Source organism: Octodon degus, unplaced genomic scaffold, assembly GCF_000260255.1.
Source record: "Octodon degus isolate 3935 unplaced genomic scaffold, OctDeg1.0 scaffold00019, whole genome shotgun sequence".
NCBI lineage: Eukaryota > Metazoa > Chordata > Mammalia > Rodentia > Octodontidae > Octodon > Octodon degus.
Window position 1 is genome coordinate 21,313,637 of NW_004524595.1, and position 26,180 is coordinate 21,339,816.

A 26,180-nucleotide genomic window follows, 5' to 3' on the forward strand; every position below is an offset into this window, starting at 1 on the left:
GGCTGAATGGGTCTGGATTCAGCTGGAATGCAGCCTGACTTCAGGGGAAATAAAGATGCAGGCTCACTGAGATTATCAACTACCCCATCATAAAGCTACTGCTGGCTTGCTGGGATTAACCACAAGGATCAGGACTCTGTCTCCACACAATGTCTACCAGGGACAGAAGAGATAAACCTGTAAGTGGAATCGATTTCTCAATCTCAATCTCTGCCTTTCTTGTTTTTTTTTTCTTCCATGTTTGATCTTGTTTATGAGTGTGAACATTAGCTTCTTTGTGGTTGCTGTTCTGTTCTCCCTTTTATTTTTTTTCTTCTCCTTCCCACCTGTCTTCTGCACCAGTTTTCCCAAGTCTGCATGATCCCCTTTGTCCTCCAGCCTTTTTCTAATCTCTTCTTCTTCTGTTTCTCTGTTTTTTCCCTAATTCTTTTAAAATTTTCTCCCTCAAGGGTTAAAATTAACATATTGAGGACTTATTAGCTGCATACAATGTTCTAGGGTTTTTTTCTTTCTTTTTTTTTTTTTTTTTTTTTTTTTTGCGGTACTGGGGATTGAATTCAAGACCCTGCGTTTGTCAGGCAAGTGCTTATTCTACTGAGCTATCTCCCTGGCCCTCTAGTTTCTTTTAGATTTTTATTATATAACCAAAATCTAGTTTATATGTTTAAAAGTGGCAAATTAATGGTTACCTCAGTTTGTCATTTTCTAGGGTGTGTTTGATGCTGCTGATGTTATTGATTGTACTACTCTAAGCCAAAGTGACATAACTGTTCTAACCAGCTGTTCCTCCTGGTATTCTGAGACTGAGACTACCTAAAGATCATATAAAATATTGTGTGACAATATCAAAAGAACCAGAGGCTGGGCTGAGCAAGCAACTACTTCACATCCTCAACAAATTGAAGAGGTAGAATCTTGCAACAGACTCAAAACCCAAAAGCCAGCCATACCTGGAAGACAGCTCTGAGAAGTAGTCATTTTCTAAGGGTTCTAAATACTAGCAATAAAATGAACTCATTATGGGCAATTTATAAGTATTAGCCCAGGAATTAAACTAAGAGAAAAAAGAATGAGAAGACACTTAACGCAACTCCAACATCTAGTTCACTAAGGCAAACCAAGGGAGCAATGAGGTAGGACAATCCAAAAGTCACCCACCAGGCCTCTCTGAAGTAGAAACAACAAAACAATTGAATGAGACTCTAGAAAAAACAAATTAAATCAGAAATAATTTCTCAGATAACTACTGAGATGATGATGACAATGATAACCATGTATAGTGATTCTAGAGCAAACACAGATAAGGAACTTTAGGAAAATGATGGAAACCATCAATGCCCAACACAAGAAAAGAAATGGAATCCATAAAACAGATTCAAGCCAATATCCAGGAGATTAAAAATTCCACTGAAAGTATCTGCAGCAGAATGAGCCAATGCAAGGAGAGCATGTTAAATATAGAAAACAGGTTTGTGGTCAGCAATCATGAAAACATTGCTTAAAAAAAAACAAGGGACCAGATGGGGGAGTCATGGTGGTCTAAACGCTTGCCTGGAAAGCACAAAGACTGAGGTTTGATCCCTGGTATTGCATGCTGTACCACCTCGGAACCCTGGGCACACCATGCAAGCCACTGAAATCGGACGTGGTGACACATGCCTGTAATCCCAGCTCTGGGGAGGCTGAGACAAGAGACTCACTATGAGTATGAGCTGCATAGCAAGACCTTGTACCAAATAAATAAGATTTTTTTTAAATTAAAAAGAAAATAACAAGGGACCATGAGAAATCAATCTAGCAGCTGCTAGATGATGAGAAGAAGAATAACATAAAACTGAGCCAAAGAAATAGCACAAATGATATAAAAAACTTGTTACAGATGTCATGGAAGAAAACTTCCCAAGCAGTGAAAAATAAACTGACATTCAGAGAAATAAGTCATACAGAACTTCAATTATCCATGATTTAAAAAAAAAAAAAATCTATAGCCCAAAATTACATAGCCAAGTTTCCAGAAATTCAGCACAAGAATAGAATATTTAAAAAGTGGTTAGGGAAAAGAAACACTTCAACTATATTAAAAAAAAAAAAAAGCCCATCAGAATCACAGCTGTCTTCTCAACACAAACCCAAGAAACAGCCCAAGTGTCCATCAACTGATGAATAGATAAAGATGTGGGGTTTGAAGAAGGGCTACAAGGACAGCCAACATTTTGGCCCTAGCCTTTCAAGGTCAGTGATGATTCAGGACATAAGAGAACCTGTACTGTAACATCATGTAACTCAAGATGTTGTCCCAAACTTTCTGATTAAAGAGATTATGGGGCCACAGAGGAAAGTGATCGATGATATAGAGTGTGCCTAAGGAGAATCACATGGAGAGAAAACATTCTGTCAGGCTTTCACAGAGAGCAAATTGGTCAAGCAAATATCGTGACTCATCCACATGGCTGACACTGACAAAGGATCTACAAACTGCAGTACAGGGCTTCAGGCTAAATCCTGAGGGGATTTGACTGACCTTGTCAGATACAAAAGTTATATTTCTTGTTATATAGGTCTTACTTTATCTTGGTCTTAACCATCCAGCAGAAAAGTATAAAAATGAAGTATAAAAATTAAAACGATATTAATATGCTGAGCTATACAAGGCTCAAGTCAACAACTTCTGAAATTGCCAGTCCTACAGATAACCCACTACTATTATGGGCTACTGGACTATATTGGAATATTTTGCTGAATTCACGCACCTACAATATTTAAATGACAATGGAATACCCTTCTCTGACAAAACTAAACAAAAAAAGGGATACAAATGAAGAACCATTTTGTATCTGTATATTCAAAATAATTAGGATAGATATACAGCTACTTTCTGTTAATTCAATGAGAAGAAAGATTTGTACTAATAGTGTTTGTAGACAGGATATGTCTGTATCTTGTACTATGAATAACCACTAAGAAGACAACAATATGTAATGTATTAATTATTGAAACTGTCCTACTAGTCAGTTTTGAAACTGTCTCCTTGCTATTTCTCAATAAAATACTATGGAGTACTATTCTGTCATAAATAAGGATAAGCTCCATGATATATTTCTAGGAAAATGGATGCACCTTGAGTCTATACTCAAATAAATCAGACACGTGTGTAAATATCACATTGTTTCTCTGTGTGAGAAACCAGAAGTATAAATAAGGTCAAATTGATTCCCTGTTGTGCAGACTGAATTAGTAAACAATTCAACTCCAAAAAAATACTGTTATGAGAATCTGCTTCTTTGATAAAATGTTACAGACTAGATCCCTTAATAAACACAGTCTGAGGCAAAATTTACAGATTAATGTTTTTGGGGAAGCAAAAGTTGGCAATTCCAGACTTACAATATTAGGGGAAGTAAATCAGGAAAGTAGATCAAATAAAAGTGCTGCATTGCTAATAACTACTTTTTCATTCAAAATTACAGCTAATTTTTAAGTCATGCAGGAAATCTCCAGTTCAGTCCTATAAATACTGTGCCTTCAAATAGTCACCAGATGAGAATGGAAAAAAAAAAACAACAGATACTTTATTTGGTGTGTATCTCCTGTTCTGGTTATGCATTAGTTACCCCAGTGGTAGCAAACCTATGGCATGTGGCCACCCCTGGCTCCAGTTCTCTAGTATCATTGAAAGCTCTAAGAGGTTCACCATCACCACATTATTGTTTTAACTACTAAGGATGTGGCCCGTAAGAATCCCACTACATATATAATTTTACACTACACATTTAAAATAAAAAAGTGTTTAAATACGTAGTTTTATTTCCTCCAAAGTCTTTTGAAGGAGAAAGTCCTGTTTTAATTAAATAAAATGAGGTGATCCTAAGGTCAGACAATCCACAAGTTTTAAAGGCACTTTATATTGTGAATAGCACCTTCATTCTTGGTATTCAAAACTTTCTCAATACTGTGACTATGTTGGAATTCATCTTCATAATTATTTTGCATGTCTCCTACCTCCAATTCCACCATCAAGTCCATTTACACTACATATATAATGCAGTGTAAAGTTCATAGCACATTCCTTACTTTTAATCAGAAGGCTGTAATATTCATATCTGATAATGACACTCAAACTCTCAAGATGTAAAACTTGCTGTCTAAAACAACTCCTTCCTGTGACTCCTGATCTGGTTCTCAAAGCTCACCCTATGTCCTCTTCCACGCCATTCCCATCCACTCGCTTTCCCTTTATACAAATTTTTTGTCACACCTCCAGATTTATGCTCATTGTTTTGTTTTTTTAAATACAGTTTTTAAAAACTGTAATTATAATTCTGGTAGAAAATCTATTTTATATATCAAATGGAATTACGGTAAATTGTAGTCCTACTTATTTTTATATTTTGTAGCTCACATGTACAAGTTTTAGATTTTTGTTGATGCCCAGAATTCTAATTCTTGCTAATGTTCTGTATATTGACAATGACCTAAGGATTACTGCTCCTCACAAATACGCAGATAAAAAGAATGCCCATAAAAGACAAATCTGAGCAAATTACTCTGGTCTGAATTTCAGTTTCCTTACCACTATATAAAACTGTAAGTGTCATGCAATTCTTATTAATATCCTAAACTTATTTGTGTCTATCTAACAATGTACATGTATGAATATTTGTAATTAGACAAAGTAATTTTTAATATTTATATGAAACAGTTAAAATCTAAGTTTAAAAAGCTATGGAAGGGCTGAGGATAGCTCAGCGGGCTAAGTGCCTGCCTGGCAACCACAAAAAGCTAGGTTTTATGTACTGTACTGCATGCCGTGCTGCCCACCATGGCTATAATCCCAGCACTGGGGAAGATCACTATGAGTCCAAGCTGCATAGTGAGACCCTGTACCAAATAAAATAAATAAATGGTATGGTAATCTAAAGAAAAAAAAAAGGGAGAAACTGGACATAATTACTCCTGTAATATCACCCATGGGAGGCTCTGAAGTAAGAGGATTGTCATGAGTTCAAGGTCAGCATGAACTACATATTAAGACCCTATCTCAAAAAATAATAAAGCAAAAAAGAAAATGAGTAATCTTAAAGATAATTGGGGGCCTGGGCCTAGCTCAGTCCTTTAAGTGGCTGCTTCCACAAAGCTGTCAGCCTCAGGTGCCTGGAGTTCAAACCTCACAACTCTCCCGCTGGCCAAACATGCCCTGAAGGCATGCGAGGAACAAAAATAAAAAATAAAAAAAAATAAAGATAATCAAGGTCTATAATACAGGTCTTGCAAAATAAGAATAAAGACCAGTAATTGAATAATGCAAGTTTTTAAAAGCAAGATTATACAGAAACAGGAAAGAACAGATTAATCAAAAACTGGTGTCATGCATACAAGGGAAAAAGAGCCTCACTTTGGACCTCCACTGTTACCACACATAAAAATAAATGACAGCTAGATGAGACCCAATGCAACTGTAATCTTAAAAGACATTTAGAAGAAAATACACAGGATAGGATAGAAAAAGATTTTTTAGGGTTGGCTAGATAGCTCAGTGGACTAAGTACCTGCTTAGGCAAGTGCAGGGACCGGGGTTTGAACCCCAGCACCACCTCATGCCTGCCCTGCCCTGGGCACACTGAACCAGCCTCAGAGACCACCCATAATCCCAGCGCTGCGGAAACTGAAAACAGGAGGATCACTACAGGTCCAAGCTGCGCAGTGAGACCCTGTACCAAATACATAAAAAGAAAAAAGAAATAAAAAATGACTTCTTAAAAATAATCATAAATCTTAATGGAAAACAAGGTAAAATAAACATAAATCTTAAGAAAAAAGACTAATATATTTTATTTCATTCAAGTTCAAAACCTAACTTAATTTTAATTTTTCCGATTACCAAAATAAAACAGATTGGGAAAACACACCACAGATTAGTAGCAAAAATTTATAACAATATAATAAATTTTTAAAAAGATCACTAGACATAATAAAAGATGCTTAAATTTGCTAGCAAAATTAGTGAAAAAATATGTACACTATGGCTTAATAAGAAACAGCCTCTTGTCAACATTTTGCCTCATTTGTGTACTTTCTACCATCTACACAGATATACATACACTTCCATGTACAATTCCACATACAACATACCCAAAATGTATGTATATGTGTACACACACATCTCTACTTCTAAACCATGTGAAATTATTAATTCTAATCTTGAAAGCAAGGAAACTATCAAAAATTAGTATGAACATACCAAAAGATTTAGAAACCAGTACAAAAGAGTTCTAGCTAGTCAAAGCTGGGGCAAATCTAAGGGCCAGCCAGATAGTTCAGTGGATAGTAAAGTGCCAGCTTTGGCAGACGCAGAGACTGGGTTTTGATCCCCGGCTCCACATGCTGTGCCCGCCCCTCCCCCAGGGTGCACTGAGAAAGCGATTGAGACTGGGCATGGTGGTGCGTGCCTGTAATCCCAGTGCTTAGGAGGTTGAAAACAGGAGAATCACTATGAGTCAAGTCTGTGTAGTGAGACCCTGTACTAAATACATTCAATAAAAAAAAAAAAATTTAAAAAGCTGGGGCAAATCTAACAAAAACAACAGTGAAATACAGTAATATAAAATTTGCCCTAAGGCAAATAAAGAGAAGACACTTGGTGACCAAAGGATAACGAGAGTAACATCAACTCCATTGAGAGTGCACAGCAATCACCACTACTTAACTTCTTTGTCCAAAGGCATCTTCTGTTTTTAAATCATTTTATAATTGAGGTAAGAAAACAATAAAAATCTTTAGAATTTTAAAAGAAAAATTCAACAAATCACAAACAAAATTTTATTCCATACTTTGAAAACTCATGTACATAACATGAATACTGTCTTCTGAAAGCAACTAACTGCTCATAATAAATTTTTAGCATATTCATGTATAATAATCCTAGACTTCAAATACATCTCTAATACATCTTCAGATACATTTCAAATGTATCCATTCTCTCTCCAGATTTCTAATTTCCTATCAGCTTATCAGTAGTTCTAGCTCCTCTTGTATTTGTATCATCAAAATGCAATAGTTTAAGAATGAAGGCTTAAAATTTTTTTGAAGGGATGATATCATCAGTGCTCCAAAATCATAAGATTTCTCGTTTTTAAATTCATAAGCACCAATTAAAAGAAAAACATCCAATTACATTTTCTTACATCATTTCTTTTCAATCACTTTAATATACAAAACATATTTGACAACTTCAAATTTATCAAGTAAATATTGGTGTGTAAACATGATAAAGATGAAATAGTATCAACTTTACCAACATCAGAAAAAATTCTTTGTTAAATAATGAACTAGATAAGAATGCACACATTTTTAGAAATATAATTATTCAAACAATGATTAATTTGAGAAAATTCATCTGGATATCATCTGAGCAATTACACTCTAATTTTGCTTAATTAATGTGACCTACTTTTTCATTTTTAATTATACATTTTTAATTACATACAGAGCTTACATTCATAGTTCACATTGTTTCCTTTAACAATGCTGGTCCAAAGGTTCACACTAAATTTCTACTAGACAAAGTCTAAAGTGTTATTTTGTCTGTACTACTTTTCTCTATATATTAGCCTGTGATTTCTTAAGGGGATATGAAATATCTTCCTTATGTTTTTCCTCTTTATTTTAATAGGCAGAAATGACAATTTCAAAATTATCAATGTGCTCAAAAACAGGTAAAAGATATCTGCAAAGATATTGTTTCCAGATTTGTTTTTTATATTTGTGTTTTTTTGAGACAGGGTCTCACTATGTAGTTCAGACTGGCCTCAAACTCATACTACAGGTGTATGCCATCATGTTTGGATTTCTAGGTTTCTTTTATGACTTCTTGAAAGATCACACAATACTTTAGCCAACACAAAAATATTACAAAATTGAAAAATAATATAATAGTGACATTTATTTCCATATTATACTGCTCTCTTAGGTGATTTGATCATTCTTCCTCATTTCCACATTGTATTTTTAGGGAAGATGGAAATAACTGACAAGTAATCAAAATTTTATAAATGATATAACCATAATGTCTGACATAACCAATGCAAGAGAGTTTTACTCATGTAACAAATTTTGTTGTCATTCATTGGAACAACTTCTAAAGAGAAAATACTACTGATGAAATAGTCCTCCTGAATAGTTAGATGGTTAAAAAATGAACTAATAAAATTCAATCAAATAGTTACTGATGGTATGTCAAAGGCTAATTAAAAATTTGTAAGCAACAGGAACTTTTTGCAAGATACTTTTACTTGCTTCTTTGGTCAACTGTATTGTTTTGTCAATTGTATTTCTTTTCTTTTCTTTTCCTTTTTTTTTGTGGTACTGGGGATTGAACTCGGGACCCTGCGCTTGCCAGGGAAGTGCTTATTCTACTGAGCTATCTCCCTGGCCCATCAACTGTATTTCAAGGTAGGTAAAGATAACAAATTAGTGAGGCCTAATCCTCCAAAGCATTTCAACTAACAAGAACAAAAGAAATAGATAATAATCCTCAAGCTATGCTAAAACCATTATTTTAAAAAGCGATAGCAAATTTCACAGTGGGTTCATACTATCACCAAAGGAACTTCCTGGTCAATCTTAGCATTTCTAAGACTGAGATAATCATGTATTACATATTTCCTGATACATACAAAAATGTAGCTTCAATTATCACACCAAAGGCAGTCTTCATATATCACAACAACATGTTCCATACACAAGTCTCACATTAACAACATGTGTACTTTGCTTTGCTTTTCTGCTTAGCAGCCCATATTTGTCACCTCTCGTCTTCCTCTTTCGTCAGGAGCTTCCTACTATATTATACATATCCACTTAGCAGGAAAATGAAATATCAAAAAAAAAACCCCATCAATATATACCGAACATTCAGAATAAACATAAAAAAAAGAATAAACATCAACATCTTCTACATAGTTTGCTTACTAAATCTAAAAATAATAGCGGAAATAAATTCCTATGTGAACTACAATGAATATACAAATACAACTCTACTATAAAAATAGAAGCCAACAGGGAGGCAGCAACAATGCCTGTGTAGTATGACTGGTATGGCACATTTTCTTGCACCAAGTAATAAGAAGTTGTTAGCAGCTGAGCAGGGCAGAAAGTTCTGTGGTGAAGTAGGAGGAGGGATTCAGGTAGACGTGGGAAGAACCCTTGATCTGAACTACAAAGAGGGATGTTGATGCTGGATACTTTATTGAGGACTGGTACTGGAAAGTTGTGAGATCAATATGGAACTGTGAACAGTGGCAGCAGCAGCAATCAAATTTGAAAACAATGGAGAAGGTCAAGAAAATGTCCAAAGAATTCTTCTAGAACCCAGGTACTTACTTCAGTTACCAGGTAAGTAAGTGAGAACAAACTTTCACAAGCATTTAATCATTGGCTGAAAGTTCCAGAAGACAAACAGATTATCACTAAAGTGACAGATATGCTGCATAATGCCAGTTTACTCATTGATATTGAGGACAATTCAAAACTCTAACTTGGCTTTCCTGCACACAGTATCTATTCCATCTGTCATCAATTCTGCCAATTATGTATATTTCCTTGGCTTACAGAAAGTCTTAATTGGAACTCCACCAGGGACAAGGCCTAGATATTTACTGGAGGGATAATTACATTTGCCCCACTGAAGAAGAATATAAAGCCATGGTGCTGCAGAAGACAGGAGGACTATTTAGCAGTAGCTCTCATGTAGTTGTTCTCTGACTATAAAGATGTAAAACCACTGCTTAACATACGTGGACACTTTTTCCAAATTACAGATGATTATGCCAACCTCCACTTCGAAGAATATAGTGAAAACAAAAGTTTTTGTGAACATCTGACAGAAGGAAAGTTCTCATTCCCTACTATTCATGCTATTTGGTCAAAGCCTGAAAGCACCCAGGTGCAGAACATCTTGCACCAGAGAACAGAAAAAATAAATATTAAAAAATACTGTGTCCAGTATCTTGAGGATGTAAGTTCTTTTGAACATACTCAGAATACTCTCAGAGAGCTTGAATCTGAGGCCTATAAACAAATTGAGGCATGTGGTAGAAATTCTGAGCTAGTATCTTTAGTAAAGCACTTAGGTAAGAAACTCAAAGAAGAAAATTAATAATGCTAACCCATTCTTGATTGATACATACAACTTCTTTTAGTTTTTTATTTTTCTTTTCTTTTATTTTATTCTTTGTCTTTTAACCTATCAGCCTTTCACAAATTTGGACCACGCTGTTAACCGCCAAAAACTGAAAAAGTAGATGAGTGAAATTGTTTCAATGTAGAAACCTATCCAGATATCTAATACAAAGTCAAAAGACTTAAAGGAACCACACTTACATTAGTCTAACTTAAATATTGGAAGGTGTATCAGGTCATTGTGTCCCCTACTTCAACAAATGTTCTGTTGATCTTTTCAATATGAGACTTCAAGAAATTTTTATCTGGATATTTCTTTACTACTATTATAGGTAGTTTGACCAATCACCTCCAGTGTCACACCAGTGACTACATGGGACCAGTGTGTCTAGCAGCCTGGCCCAGAGGCCACACCACAGCTTTCTTGATTGCTGCTACTAAGAATATTTTAGCAACCTCTCTGGAAGCCCTATTACTAAAGCCTTCTGGGAGAAGGCTTAGTAAAAATAGTAACCAGATCCTTTTTGCTAACCTCTACCTTTTTTCCCCCTTCATTGCCACCTTACAAATCTGCTTTTTTAACAAGGGAATCTTTACCTAATGAAATTCACATGCTAGTTCTTTTTCTCCTTTGCAACATATTTATGTCCCAAACTTGTATTTCATTTTAAAAAGAAAAAAAAGAATGTATAGAATAAGCATTTTAGGAGGGAGTCTCTGAACCTGGACATCTTTCCCCACTACAGATAGTGAAGATCTTTAGAAGACTGTTTATGGGCTTAGGTGATAGCTCAGTGGCATAAGCGCCTGCCTGGCAAGCAGGAGGTCCTGAGTTTAATTCCCATACCCCCCCCCCAAAAAAAAAGGCTGTTTGCTTATCACTAGTGCAAAAATGGAGAACTATCCTTTTTCTTCTCATCCAATTGCTGTCCTCCTCTCCACCCTTAAGGCAATAAATGTTTGCACAGAAAGAGTAGGGCCAGGTGTGGTGGTGTATGCCTATAATCCCAGCACTGCAGCAACTGAGGCAGGAGAACTGCTACAAGTTCGAGGCCAGCCTGAACTGTATAGCAAAACTCTGTCTCAAAAAGATGGGGGAAAATAGGGAGTAGGCACTTGTAGTCCCTGATTGAAGGAAACCAAAGCATTAACTCTGCCTGAGTAAAACTAGTCAAAGGCTAGACCATTGTGCACTAATTACTTTTTTAGTGTCTTACCCCTGACCTCTGTATCTTCAGTGAACTTTTTATACCCAAACCACTGGAGCTATCTGTAGCAGGAAAGGTAAGAAGAAGAAAAATAAAGATTTTGACTGCCATATTAGAAGTGTTGACATCCAAAAATAAAAGATAATGCTTCCCTTGGTATTGCTCCATTTTACTGAATTGCTTCTATAATATGTTGGATCCTTTCACCATATACTTGTATGAGAAATTCTTGCTCAAGCACTGAACCTAAGTCTTAAAAAGTTGGATGCTGTCCTTCCTAACTTTTAAAACAATTTGAGGGCCAAGGATATGCAGCTCAGCAGCACAATACCTGCCCCACAAGAGCAAGGTCATGAGTTTGATTCCCGGTACCAAAAAATAATTTGAAACTCCTATTTTCACAGTAATAGATGAACCAATTAAAACTGGGATATTTGTACCACACTATGGAAATTTGAACGCTTGTTTATAAATTGATTCTTTTGAAAAGCCATGACCACTTTTAAACTCTAATGTGACAACAGGCAAAAATTATTTACCTTTCATTATAAGAATGCTTACATAGAATGTTTTCCTTGCCTAATTAAAAAAAAAAAAAAAAGTCTAGTTAGTTAGTTACTGGAAATCAAACCTAAAGCCTTGCGTTTGCCAGGCTGGCACTGTGCCTCTGAGCTACATTCACAGACCTAATAAAATAATCTTTACTTCAATTATTGTACCTGAGTTTTCACAAAAGATGTCACATTCCTTACACAAGTATCACTTACACTGACAGCACATCTGTTTTGTTTTCTTGTCCTCCTTGGTAGGACATACTTGACATCCTGATGGTCTTCCTGTTTTCTTAGGAGGTTACTGTGATGTTTCACCTGTCCACTCATCTTTTCCACAATTTCTTGAGGAGCTTTTTGGGAAGATACATACTGTTCTTCCTTTGTTCTAACCAACTTATTAATCAATTCCAGCCCCAAACCTCTAAGAAAATTTCTCCATGATATTTCATGCTTGTTATTTTCTTTGTAAACTATGAAACTATTTAAACTTCACTTTTAGATCAAGTAAAACACAATCACTGTCCAATGTTTTGTTTCAAGTGACATCACAGTTGCTGCATAACTCATCAACAAGTCTACCTTTAGTTTTGTTGTAAAATGTGACCATTTCTGGCTTCATGTGCTTAGGATTCACTCTCAGTCTTTATGCGTTTGTTTGTCATCAGATAGGGTCTCACTATGTATTTCAGGCTAGCCTTGAACTGACTACATGGTATGGCTGACCTTGAACTTACAAGTTCCTTCTGCCTTAGCCTCCCCAGTGCTAGGATTAAAAGTATGTGTTACCACATCTGGCCTATCAATCTTATCATCTTATCACTATTTTATCACCACCATGTGTAACACTGGCAGCATCAATATTACTCTGTTGTTTTTCCACCATAATATAGTCCAAACTAGCCTTGAACTCACTATGTAGCACAAGCTGACTTTGAACACTCAAGATTCTCCTGCCTCACCCACTGAAGCTCTAGGATAATAGGCATGCAGCACCATATCCCTGTATCAATCTTACCATGGTATAATACTGACAGTATCAATACTATTTTGCTCTTCTTTACCATGTAGAAAGCCAATGTTATATCCTTCTGAAATCCGAAGATTGAGCTATATATTTCTCTATTTTGAGCATGAAATTTTTTTTTCAGGAGTCTCTGCTTTGTTCTTGTGAATAGTTCTTATGGTCAACTAAAGTTCTTTTAACAAAGGTAACATGAATGGGTACTCCTGAACCAACTGCTGAACATGACATTTGGATCATTTTTTTGAAATATGTGCAGCAAGTGTGTTCACAAAGTCATACTTCACTATTAAAGACTTGGTGGCTGAGTTCCAGGATAAATTTCTAAATTCAAGATATAAAATGGCTTTGCATCCTCCAGGGCATCTATTTTTATACTATATTTGTAAGGTTTACTTGGCATCCACTGCCAAAAGCTTCAACAACCACGAAATAATGCAATTTGTTCCTCTACTGTCATGTATTTGGATGGTAAATAAACTGCTTGAGAATTTGAAACAAAGCTTTCCACAAATGAGCACATAGCAGCCAAATTGTGATTTTCTGTATTCTTGGTTGGTCTTTTTGTCATCAAAACAGAAATCAAATCTCTTCATTGTTATTGTTCTAAAAATCTCAACATCATACCTGTCACTTCTTCATAAATCCCTTGAATTCTCATAATTATAATGATCTAGTTATTCTTTTTTCATATTTTATTTTTTCCCGTAATTTTATTGATAAACAAATAGCAATGAGACAGTTTCAAATCAAATTGGTAGGACAGTTTCAATAATTAACACATTGCATACATTCTTCCTAGTGGTTAATTGCTGTACAAGATGCGGACATGATATCCTAACACCATTAGAACAAATCACTCTATTCAATCATAATTATGATTAAGTCCTTCTATGAGGGCTTTTTGTTCAGATAGTGAGGTGTCATGATAAATATATTTTGAGTATTACTATTGATGCATATAGTTTTCTTATATTTCATTATAAGTATATTTCAAAACATCTTGTAGCATATCATTCGTTACAAATAATTTCCAACACTAAATCTCAACGTTGGCAATTTGTCCAGTAACTTTCATCCTGGGCAAGAACCTACTCACATTTTCTAACCTAGTTTAACACTGGATCACTCAAGTATCATGCCCATTTTATAGCTTTTGGGTTTGTGAAATATTTATTTACATTCCTGTTTTCTTCCTCTTCTGAATCAGCCCTCACTCTCTGTTTGTCTATCTGCCATATCTGTCACATATTGCTAAAATCTCTAGCTTACATAATCCAAGTCATCATTGATAAACAAGTAACCTGATGACTCACTTTCAACTTTCTCCTGAAGTTATAAAAGTGGATTTTTCAGGCAGCATTGTACTAAACTGGGCTAATTCTACAAAAAAAAAATCAAAATAAAATATATAATAGTTACAAATACACAAAATTGAGTTTTTTGGTGTGTATTTAGTATCCACAGAGACTATCTCAATATGGCAATTGGAATGCTCCTAATCTTAACACTAGGCTTCCTGATTGTGCAAAAATGTAATATGGAACAAAACATGGATAAAAGTCACCTATTTACACTTTGACACACATGTATACACCTTGTCATTTGTCATATTAAATGGAAGTGGGGCTGGCAGGGCATGTGGTGTCGAGGATCGAACCCTGGTCTCTGTGCTTGCCTAAACAGGCATGATATGCTTCTTTTTAAGTGTGAAAACATATTTGAAAGAGAAACATCAGTGTGTGAAAGATAGACAGTGTTTAAGCAAACTAAATGTTACCTAGTTTTCTCTAAGTTCTTCAGAAATCAAAGCCTCCTCCAAATAACACATACTCTTCACTGGGAATAGAACCTAGAACCTTGTGCATGCTAGGCAAGGGTTCTAAACAGCAATATCCAGAATGCTATAATGAACTCTGCTCTCCCTCATACCTATCAATCATTTCATTGACTCTAACCTGGTGTTGATGAACCTAAGGCACACTTGCTGCTGAGGGCCATTTGTATCACTGAAAGCTCTAAAAGGTTCACTGTCACGCCCCTAATGCCTTTCCCTCTGCTAATACTAAAGCATGCCACTCTATGTATCATATCATTAGTCTCTGAATATCTGCACTTATTTTTCTAAAAATAAAAGAATATCTCTACTGCAAACCAAGCCAAACAAAGATTCACAAATTTCACAGTTTTCCACTCTCCAAACACACCAAAACTGAAACGTAATTATTGTCCTTGGTATCTGGTGTCTATGAAGGATTAGTTCCAGGAAACACACACACAGACACCAAAGTTCAAAGACACTCAAGTTTCTCATGTAAAATGGGGTAGTATTTTCACTTATGCATATGCACCTATGCAGATCTTTCTGTACACTATTCATTACCTAGTACCCAATACAGTGTTTAGGAAATATGGAAGGACAAGAATTTATATGTCTAGTATAGATGCAATTTTTGTCCAACTATTTTCTATCTATGATTGGCTGAATCTGAAGATGCAGAACTTGCTGATATGGAGGGACGACGATACCCTTTGCTAAAGGCATCTAACAAACTAAACAGAAAGAAATTGAGTTTTTTGGTGTGTATTTAGTATCCACAGAGACTATCTCAATATGGCAATTGGAATGCTCCTAATCTTAACACTAGGCTTCCTGATTGTGCGCCTTCAATCTAAACTTTGCAGAAAACAAGATGGTCCACCTACGTATCAAGAACTGCCAGCCCACCTTTTTAGTCCAAGATGGCAATTAGAAAACAAATGTACCCATACAAGAAAGGAAATCAAATAGTAATACCTTAAATAACCAAAATCCCTTTGTCCATACACACGAGCTAACAGTAAGTATCTCCAGACGTACAAATAAAAACTATAAAATGAGATGTACATCAGAAAACTCAGGTAAACTGAAATGGGCACAAAAGAAAGCCAGATGAAGCAGGCAAACAGGAGAAACTCGCAAGATCTAAATATAGTACCAGGAAAATTTAGAAAAAAATACCCAGACGGCACCTGGACCCCATCACCCCTATATCTGGGGTCCAATGTACACACCATCTTGGAAGAGAACACTATACTCTGAGGGAATAAGCTCCACCAAAGGGCTACAAACCTTTCCACAAAGAAAACAAACACGATGATGAAGCCAGGGCATGAGAGAAAGTGAAACTAGCAGGTAGTGTTTGAGGACACTGGCAGGCCCTTGGGCAAGCTGAAGACAGGTGTGCAACACTGACTAGAAACTTTTTCATTTTTATTTTCCCTCTACTCTTGTCTTTTCTTATCCCTTTATCTCTCTCCTCTTCTTTTTCTCCTTTGATCTAGCATATATACAGGAGGTGTCTACAAGTAAGCATCAACAAGTATGAGCACTGGCTTTAAATAGTACATTTCAGGGGCAAGTCAGGGTAATCCTCACCAAAACTGTGTACAAAACAGACTGTGATCCAAACAGAGGCTAGCAACATATTAACAGGTTCTGACATTCTCACAGCTTCTTTCAATCTCTAATTACATTTGTCTCCCTGTTCCTTTTCCTACTTCTACAAGTATTCTCTCGAACCCTCAACACTAGTCCTTTAGTCCAGTTATAAAAATAATCCCAATAGAGTCTGATGTCCTGTCTGTTTTTGCATCTAGAGGTAGTTTTTTTTATTCTCTTCTTAACTGATTCACCCTTTCCTTTCTCTCTTCCTTTTTCTTCCTATCACACCCCAGTTTACTTGTCAGTAGTAATATAAGACAGTCTGTACAGAGAATTGATAAAACAGTGAAATTACTAAAACAAGTTTTTTAATGTGTATCATTGTGATATGATTGGACCTGCTGACACTGATAACTAGGATTCTCACCTTGCAGTGCAGCAACAAGGTCTACTCCCATTAAACTAAATAGTTTCAGAAGATAAATACCAAAATATAACCAAAGCCAAAATCCCATCACTGGGAAGTAGATACTAATAAAAAGATCTCCATACTAGCAACACAATCCTTTAATTCTACCTGATCCTCAATCCTCAGCACAAAAAAAAAAAAAAAAAAAAGAAAAAAGAAAAAAAGGCAACATAATGCCTCAAAAACTCTTAACTCCCCCAAAGCTGATGGAAAAAAAATTAAAGGCAAAATGAATGAACCGTACAAAAAAATAAAAGAAAAACAAAACCAATTAATAACACATTCAGCAAGCTCAAAGACAATGTAACTAAACAGATATTGGGCTTATTAACAAAATGATCAGTAAGTTTAATTGATGAAGATACAAAAATCTAGCTGAGCTAACCACAATGATACAATATATAAATGATAAATTTATTTTTATTAATTTTATTGAGAAACAAGTAGCAATGAAAGTTTCAAAATCAATTATTAGGACAGTTTCAATAATTAATACATTGCATATTGTTGTCTTCATAGTGCTTACTCATAGTACAAGATGCAGACATATCCTGTCCAAACACTATTAGTACAAATCTTTCTTCTCATTGAATTAAGAGAATGTAGCTGGATATCTAGCCTAACTAACAAATGATAAATTTAGTGAAGAATTAGAAACCATGAAAGGTACCCAACAGAAATCCAGGAGATAAAAAAAATCCTATCCAAAGTATGGTCAACAAGGGCCAGGGAGATAGTTCAGTAGAATAAGCGCTTGCCTGGCAAGTGCAGGGTACTGAGTTCAATCCCTGGTACCAAGGGTGGGGGGGAAAAGTATGGTCAAGAAAGTGATCAATGTGAGTGTCACAACTAGAAGAAAGGGTTGGTACAGGTGAAAGGGCTGGTAAGGTTCAAGGCTAGCCTCAACTACATAATGAGACCCTGTTTAAAAAGAAAACCAAAAAACAAAAAGTTTACTAACTACTGGTAAAGGGAACAATTCAACAGGATAATAATTATAAATATACATGCACTGAGTGCTGACACATTCGACTTTATAAAACAGAACTGTACACAAATATCAGGTAAATATCAACACAATCACAGTGGGAAACCTCAACATTCTACTTTCATAAATAAACAGATCAAAGAGATTTAAAAAAAACTGCCATAAAATACTGGAGTTCAATCACACCTTCAAATGCACTTAGAAGGTACCTATAGAGTGTTCAACCAATAACAGAATACACATTTTTCTCAACAGCACACAAAACTATTTCCAAAATAAGACCACATTCTAGGCCAGAAAGCTTACTTAAAAAGGATCAAAATAATCCCATGTGTATCATCAGATCATAGTCTAATGAAACAAGAAATCAATGGCAAGAAAAAAGCAATTATCTACATATGTGGAGATTAAATGATATGTTTTTGAATAATCAATAGGTCACAGAAGAAATCAATATACTTCCTAAATCAAATAACCCCAATATGATATATCAGCACCTAGGGTACACAATGAAGGCAGTTTTAAAAGGGAAGTTTATAGCTGTGAATGCCCACATGAGAAAAGGAGAACTCTCAAACAACTTAAAAGACAGGGATGTTAAGTTTTTCAAATCCCTAGAGAAACAAGAACTGGAATCCAGAACTAATACAAAGTAGAAAATTATTATATAAACCCATAAACAATGAATCCAAGAGTTGGTTCTTTGAAAGAATAGACAAAATAGACAAACCCTTTGCCAAATTTATAAGAAAAAGAAATTCAAGTAACAATGCAATTAAGAAAAAGGAAAAATCACAACATCCCCGATATCCAGAAAATTACAAGTATCTTGAAAACTGTACTTCAATAAATTGGAAAATACAGAATAGATTTCTAGAGGCCTAGGAATTGCCAAAATTGAATCAAGATATAATAATATCTCCAATCTCAACATTAATAGTATGCACCTGCAGTAGATAATGATTACATTCCTCATGGAGAGTAGGTACATGCATATAACATATCACAATTTTTTATCCTCCTCTCCAGTAATCTTTCCTTTCATAAAAGATCTATCTCCCTCTAAGGGGGAAGTAGCTCAGTGGTGAAGTCCATGTTTGAAGCCCTAGGTTTGAGGCTTTAACAGAGAAAAAGCCAAATAGCTAACTAAGAAACTCTAACAAGCAAAGTGAAACTTTCCACCTTTGGTATTATAAAGGGAGAAAGACCACAAGGTCTTAAATCAAAAACCCTGAGGATAACACCTGAGACAAATGGGCGAATTAGAGGTAGTTATGCCAAACTACTAAAGTGGCAACCCAGCATCCCTGTCTTTTTTTTTTTTTTTTTTTTTTTTTAAATGTATTTAGTACAGGGTCTACAGGATCTCACAATACAGATCGGATTCACAGTGATCCTCCTGTTTTCAGCCTCCCAAACATTGGGATTACAGGTGCGCGACACCACGCTCAGTCTCAATCGTCATCTCAGCACATCGCTGGGGTGGGGCTGGCATGGCACGCCTAGGATCAAACCCGGTCACTGCATCCGCGTAAGTAGGAGCTTTCATCCACTGAGCTATCTGGCCCGCCCTTACCATCCCTGTCTTTTAAGATGACTGGCTCGCTACTCCATCTGTCTAGAATAATCTGGCTTTCATCAAAAATAATAAGGTATACGGGGCCGGGGAGATGGCTCAGTGGAAAAAGCGCTTCCCTGGCAAACGCAAGGGCCTGAGTTCAATCCCCCGTTCTGCCAAAAAAAAGAAAAATACAGCAATTAACCACTAAGAAGAATATATGCAGTGTGTTATTTGTTGAAACTATACTTCCGATTTGATTTGAAACTGTCTCATTGCTATCTGTTTATCAATAAAATTTTGAAACAATAAAATTAAATTAAATTAAAAAATAATAAGGTATAAATGAAGCAATCAACTTGACCTAACTGACATTTACAAAGCACCCCAATAATAACAGAATACACATTATTTTCCAATATAAAACATTTGCTATGATAGAGCATACTGGAGAATATAAGACAAATCTCAGTAAATTTAAAAGGATCTCACTGCAATGGAATAAATTAAGAATAGGAGAAAGATCTCTAGAAAATCCTCATATATTTGGAAACAAAATAACATACTGTTAAATACAGACAGTTCTCATTTAGGGATCAAGTTTCCTTCCTGCAACTGGGTCATTAAATAAACCGGTCACTAAGGAGGAATTGTATATATTATATACATTACAATATTCACAACAAAGAAATGGTCAAAAGGAGACTGCTCTTGATGACTTCACTCTTATTTCCCTCTGATATGCACCACTGTAATGTGTAACATAAAACAACAGTACTGTACAGTGCAGTGCAATCAGCAAAAATTACAACACAGATAAACCACAATAAACAAAGACATTAAAAGAAAAACCAGAAGCCAGGCATCAACAGGGTGTATGGTGCACACCTGTAATTCCCAGCACTTGAGAGGCTGAGGCAAGAAGATCATCTTGTGGGAGTTCAAATCAAGCCTGAACTATTATAGCAAGACCATGTAGGAAAAGGAAAAGGAAAGGGAAAAGGAAAGAAACAGAAGAGAAAGAAGCCAGGTACTGCAGATGTCTGCAGTTCACCTACCAGCGAGTCCTAAAGTAGAAGGATCATTTCACTCCTAAGGGCTTGTAAATCAATCTGAGGAATATAATAGGAACCCCATTCCCTACTCTCAAAATCTGAAATTATACTGAACTGAAGACAACGTATCAAAAATGATAAGCACCTATAGCAAAATTAACAGCACATTTTTAGATGTCACAAATCAGTGATCCATTTCTAAAGAAACTAGAAAAAGCTACACTCACAGAAAACTGAAGAAAACAAATACTCTCCCGGGCATGTGGTGCCAGTCCCACCTCCAGAGAATACTGAGACTGGGATTGAGATTGGGTGTGGTGGTGAGCACCTGTAATCCCAGTCCTTGGGAGGCTAAAAACAGGAGGATCACTACGAGTCCAACCTGTGTAGTGAGACTAAATACATTTTTAAAAAAGCACTAAATACATTTAAAAAAGCAAATACTAAAGATCAAAGCAAAAATAAGGAAATAAAAGCAGAAAAACTAGAGAAAAATCATTTAAACCAAAAGCTAACTCTTAGAAAATCTCAGTGAAATAAATCTGTAGCTAAACTGGTAAAGGAAAAAGACCAAAATTAGTAGTATTGGAAAAATATTAAATCTGGACAGGTTTTACAAATATTTGGCTCACTCTACAGTATTAAAAACATTATGCAGTAAATTCAACATCTTCAATGAAATGGACCAGTTCTCAGAAAAATTTAGCAGAAATATAGAGACAAAAACATATCACAGGGGACAACCCACTCAAGACCCCGTCCTGTCCCTCTCTCGGACAGGAGCTTTCTTTCCCTCAATAAATATATTCTGATTAAAATATACATATATACATATATATATATATCAACATGATCAATAATAGAAAATATAAACAGACTAACACAAGATGCAAATGGAATAACCATTTAAATAACTATGTCCAAAAGAATTAGAATCTATTAAAAATTTGTAAAATAATAACCCCAGCATTCTGGGAAGACAGAGACAGGAGGACTTTGAGTTCAAGCCCAGCCTGAACACCTTCATGACTTAGCAAGACACTGTCTCCGACTGCAGATGTAGCTCAGCGGCATAGTGTCTGCCTGCCTGGCAAGCTGCAAGGTCCTGAGTTCTAGTCTCAGCACAAAAAGAAAAAGAAAGAAAGAAAGAAAGAAAGAAAGAAAGAAAGAAAGAAAGAAAGAAAAGAAAAGAAAAGAAAAGAGAAGAAAAGAAAAGAAAAGAAAAGAAGACCTTGTCTCAAAAAACAAGGGGTGGAGATCAGGAGAGAGAAGATGGGTAGCTCTGTGCAAAGGCCCTGAGAGGACACACAACAGCCAAAGCTATAAAACAGACTCGCTTGAATAAAAAGAAGTTATTTTGGTGTCCTAGATAACAAATAAAAGATATCCATGCACGATGAAACAGAAAAATTTTTTCATATTATATATAACATGATCATTACATATTACATATAATGAAAATCCAAAAAGGGGTAGACACAATATTTGAAGAGGTAATGACAGAACTTTCCCAAACTACAAAGCATCAAAAGCTACAAATATAAAATCTCTATGAATAAAGCAATATACTTAAAAAGATAACTACACCTCAACACAAAATAGCCACAGTGCTATAAAACTAAGTCCTAAAAGTAGCCAAAGAAAAATACTTTTTTTTCTGCAATGGTGAATTTTTAAACTCTTTTTTTTTTAAATGTAACTACCAAGTTAAAAGTTTATAACTTAAAATATCCACAGTTCTGGAAAGGTAACAATGAATAAAAATTATTAAAAATCGTACTAATAATTTCTATGGATATATGTAAGTAAAATACAAAACAATCACACACACACACACACACACACACACACACACACACTACAACAAAATAAAGTCAGGATGGGGAGTTAGCTTGGAGGTCTAAGCGCCTGCCTGGCAAGTGCAAGGTCCTGAGTTCAATTCCTGGTATCACAAGCAAGCCATGCTGCCCCAAAACTAGGCATGGTGGTGCACACCTGTAATCCCAGCACTGGGGTGGCTGAGACAGAAGGATCACTAGGAGTCTGAGCAGTATAGCAAGACCCTGTACCAATCAAAAAGCAAACTGTTAAGGAGCTGGCATCTTGACAGAATGACAGAAATATTAATTTATCTTAAGCTATTAAAAGTATTAATTTAAGGGCTGGCCAGATAGTTCAGTGGATTAAAGCTCCTGCTTAGGCAGAAGCAGGGACCAGGTTTCGATCCCAGCATGCTGTGCTAGCCCTGTCCCCAGGGTGCACTGAGATGGCAATTATGACAGGGCACAGTGGCGCACGCCTATAATCCCAACTCTAGGGAAGCTGAAAACAGGAGGATCACTGAGAGTTCAATCTATGTAGTGAGACCCTGTAGAACCTGTACTACATACATTAATTTATACTACACTATTATGGTATTAAAAAGATACGCAGATGAGTCAAAAACAATTTTCAAGACAATACATAATCTTAAAGTTGGTGGTAGTTACAAACAACTATTACCAGCAAAAGATAACTGATCTAAAGTAAAACTTGATTAAAATAGTAAAGATGCATTTACTCAGCAGGCCATCAGAAAATGACAGAAGAAAACTATTTACTAATCTGTACAAATTCCACTTGGCTATAAAATTCTAACATGCACACATCCATACACACACCCCTTAGAAAAGCCTGAAAAATATTAACAGCTTATCCTTGAGACTTTAGTTGATTTTTTTCATTACACATTTTTTAAGGTTTTTGTATTTTAACTTTTCTAAGGTGCTTAAATCCCTTTTAAAAAATTATTTCCAAAAGAAAAAGATCCATATGTAAATTTTCTAATGATTAACTCCAACAAAGTAATCCACTCAGAAAAATGTGATAGATTCAAAGTTAAATAATGTAAATTTATTTTTCACAAAACGCTTTACTGTTAAAAGACACCTTTATAATTAAATCATCTTTCCTGAAAGACAGAAAAACTTTCAGCCAGTGTTTTTTCACTAGTATTATCCAATCAACTTATGAAGAGAAAACGGTTACCTATTTGAGAGGCTCCAGTCCACAGTGAGGCAAATTCATTTTTTTTTTTTTTTTTCTTTTTCAAATTCATTCTTTTCAGGCTAGTTTGGTGTACCAGACAGCAATGGCCGGAACACAGGGCAGTGCAACAACTCTCCTCTCCAAGTCATCTCCTTCAAGGACATGTCCCATGTGGCCTAAGACCTTCCACTAGGTCCCATCGGCACCACCACACAAGGGTCCATCCTGAGGAGCAAGCTCATGTATTACATGGACCTCTTGGGGACACTTAAGGCTCAGAAGCATAGCACTAATATTTCTTCCACTTCTCTTCTTGTTGCTAATAAAAATCTGTGAAATTTCTAGTGAACTATTTAAGTTACAAAACAATTTTTTTTTCTTCTCTCTCTTTGGATTTTTGAGAGTTTCTCATTATATAGTTGAGGCTAGCCTTGAACACTCTGTGTAGTCTAGGCTGGTCTCAAACTCATGGTGATCCTCCTGCCTCAGCATCCCAAGGGCTAGGATTCAGGCATGTGCTACACTTTACCTTTATTTGGAGAGTGGTTTTCCTAAATAAGTTTTAATATTATTTCAATTTAAGTTTTAAACGCAGAAGAAAATAACTCTTGTGAATAAAACTTTAGGCAGCAAAGCAAAAAAAAAAACAAAAACAAAAACACACACACACACAACACAATACTCAATGCCTGTAATTCCAGCATTCAGGAGGTTGAGGCAGGAGGATCGCTCTGAGTTCAAGGCCAAACTGGGCTAACAGTGAGTTCAAGGCCAGTATGCACTACATAGAGAAACCCTGTCTCAAAATAGAAGAAAAAAACATGATATCATGTACCCTGGAAACATGTTCTGGTTTACTGTCTTTAGTAACAAAAAAAAAAAGTCAAGCTCTCCCAAACTAGTGAGTTTACAAAACTAATATAAAATTCTAAGCAACTTACTGGGATCCACTGAGCCTTGTTTAGTACACTCTATCAAAACAACAGGAAGAATAATCATTAGCACCTTTTGAACATGTAACTATATGAGAAAACTGATTTGAGTAATTCTCAACTATCTCCCATGCCCTTTCCACCTCCCCATGCCTGTGCTGGGCAGGAAAACCAGGGCCTTGTGCATGCAACTACTTAGCCCTGTCCTCACTGTACAGAAGAGAAAATGAAGCATCAAAGAGGTGAAATGTGTCACTGAGCATAGATAAAATAGTAAGCATCTCAAAATTTTCGTTTCCTAAAAAAAGCTTTCAAAAGTCACTATTAAAAATAACCTAAGTAAGTATTTAATTTCCAATAGACAATGCATTAAAATTACTGTATCAAAGTTTAGGATCATACCTACTTTCTCTTGAAATAATGTATGATGACTTTTTTCTCCCAATTTAAACTTGAGGATGTAGCATAATTAATATTATGTACACTGGTGTTGAAGGAAATGTCACATAAAGCTACAGTGAATAATAATCCCCTGGATGGTAAAAGATTATTTGCCACTATTTAGGCTTTCCATTTAAGGAAATGTTTCTTGAGCAATTTAAAAATTCTCCCTTGAATTTAGGCATTGTAAGAACTGTGAGAGCTCACATTTTAATTGTGTGTCCGAACTACAAGGTAGACTGCACTACACTCAAATGATTTATGTTCATGAAATGCAAAGTTTAATACAATTTTTAAAAAAACATAATTTGGAAAAAAGTTTAATACAATTCAAAAAAAACGTTTTTGAATGAAAATATATAATCACAAAAATCTTGGATTCATTTCATCATTAGGAATCATTACTAGATAAAAACAGTTTCTGTTTAATCATGTTATGAATAGAAATTCAGCATTATTCTATTTGAATTCTAATTCCTCCCAAAGACTACCCTATTGAAATTTTTAAGTACCTCATCTTGTATTAGTTTAAAAATTAAAAACTTGTATCCAATAAACACTGGTAAAGTATTACAAAAAGCACAGAAAATACTACATAATTATTGAAAACAACGCAGAGAAATACATGAAAATATATTGATGAAAATAAGTTAAATGAACAGAATGATTTGTACTATTTGGTGGATCTATTCTAAGCTTATAATGTAGCGTGTCTGTTAGTCTACACACATTTAATATATAGTAACGGCAGAAGAGAATGCAGGAAAAAATATATGGGGAGACTAATACTGGGTTCTCTTGATGGCAAGGTTTCCAATATTTTTAAAATTGTATCTGTACTTTTGTTTTCTACAGTGAGGTTATTTTTATAATTGAAATGATATTAAGAAAAAAGGTAATTATTTACATTAAACCATATTTTCATACAAATGATAAAGTCTAAGGTAGGGAAATGGTTTAATTTTTGTACTGTTTTAGTACATAAAACTTTGAGCATGAATTACTCTATACTTTTTTCACTATTTATGATGAGAATTAAAAAAGAAGTTCCTGATTAAATATAAATTATCTAAAAAAGAGGGAAATTTTTATCTTAGTATTTGACATTACTATAAGTGTTTCTGAAAAAGTGATATCCAAAAGAACACATAAAAATCTAAAGTCATAAAAATCCACTTTTTAAATATCTTACAAGTCTCTTTGCAACTTCTAATATTTAAAATAAAAATTACAGGGGCTGGAGAGATGGCTCAGTGGTCTAAGGCACCTACTTAGAACAAGCTTGGCAAAGCATCAGGGACCGCGGTTCAATCCCCCAGCACCACAT

At 35.3% G+C, this 26,180-nt stretch overlaps 1 protein-coding gene and 1 pseudogene across 6 annotated transcripts in view; one reads left to right on the plus strand and one right to left on the minus strand.

The window, feature by feature from the left end:
* The window catches only part of Clock (clock circadian regulator), a 191,857-nt gene that overhangs the window by 160,565 nt on the left and 5,112 nt on the right, over positions 1–26,180 (minus strand). The window lies entirely within an intron of this gene.
* Positions 9,464–10,153, plus strand: LOC101566763 (annotated as a pseudogene).